The following is a 1,481-nucleotide window of genomic DNA, read 5'->3' as shown; positions in this document are numbered from 1 at the left end:
TATCCTCTTGCTATGTAGAGGAGAATCCATAGCATAAGTCCCTTCATCGCTACCTACCGACAAAAAAATCTATTAATTTTCTAATCTGGTCATGCTGTGGTCGATGACAGTGATGATGTGCGTTACGGTTGATTGTAATTTCATTTATAGAAGGAGTTTAAATCGATATTTAAATCTCGTAAATGATATACTGTAGATTTTATTGGAACAGTTGCACCTATGTTTGATTGTTTGGTATATGACCTTAATTTCTTTTTGTAATCATTGTTGTGTTCTTGCTTGGTTTCTTGAGGTACGTTCGCCTGTTTGGTTGTATCCGAGGCTGAATAATTATGGGATAATTCCCTTGAAACTCGTTTTAAATGGTCAATATGAACTTGTTTCTCTTCGCCACTTGAAAGTGACTTAATTAAAACTTTGTTTGCTTTTATGTTAATTACTCTGTATAGGCCCTCAAATTTGGGGGATAATTTATTGTCTCTCGTATGAATGATACCATAAACAATGTCTCCTAAGCTGATAGGTGAATCTCTTGCCTTCTTGTTAAATGCCTCCGTCATTTCTTTCTTGGGCATCGTTAATTGTTTTTTGACTCTTTTGTGTATGTCCTGGAATTCACGTAAACGGAGTTTAGAGTAATCATCGTAATTGTATATAGGCATGCTGTCACCTTCTAGGAGCTCATATGGTAGTTTTTTTATCTGTCCCATATATAATGAAATGTGGTGTGTCACCTATGGATTTATTTATAGACCCATTAATTGACGCTTCTACTCTGGGAATTCAATCATCCCAGCTTGCATAATTTTCATTGAGAATGTGTCGTAGCACATCTAATACTTTTTTATTTTGTCTCTCTACCAACCCATTAGATGCTGGGTGATAGGCTAAAACGTTAACCTTTTTGATGTTGTATTGTTTACATGTTTCTTGTAAGATATCAGAATTAAATTCTCCTCCATTATCACTTATTAGTACCTTTGGGGTAGTAAAGCGACATATTACATTATCTGTTATTGCCTTTGCTACTGTCTCCGCTGTTTTATCTTTAGTTGGAGCTAAAATTACATAACGGGAAAAATGATCCGTTGCAACGAATAGGTATAGGTTATTATTGTATGATAATGGCATCTTGAGTAAATCCATAGCGACAACGTCCCATGGTTGATGTGGTACAGGGTAATTACCCATCGGTGCAGGTGTGATTGGGTATCCTTTGTGTTTTGCACATGATTCGCATCTGTCTATATGATTGTTTATATCTTTTCGTAATGAAGGCCAGTAATATAACAACTGGGCTTGTTTGAATGTCCTATCCTTTCCAGGATGTCCTGCATGTGGGCTATCGTGTATCGTTCGTAATACCTGGGGTATTATGTCATTAGGTACTACCAATTGGTTAGTATTTCTTTGGCGTTTTGGTTGTTTAGAGTTAATCTTGTATAATGTATTATTGACCATTGTGAATTGTTCGAGTGGTA

This window comes from Coenobita brevimanus, chromosome 27 (assembly GCF_032717465.1).
Source record: "Coenobita brevimanus isolate Jiangsu-jjx chromosome 27, ASM3271746v2, whole genome shotgun sequence".
NCBI classification, from domain to species: Eukaryota; Metazoa; Arthropoda; class Malacostraca; order Decapoda; family Coenobitidae; genus Coenobita; species Coenobita brevimanus.
This window is presented reverse-complemented; position numbering follows the sequence as displayed.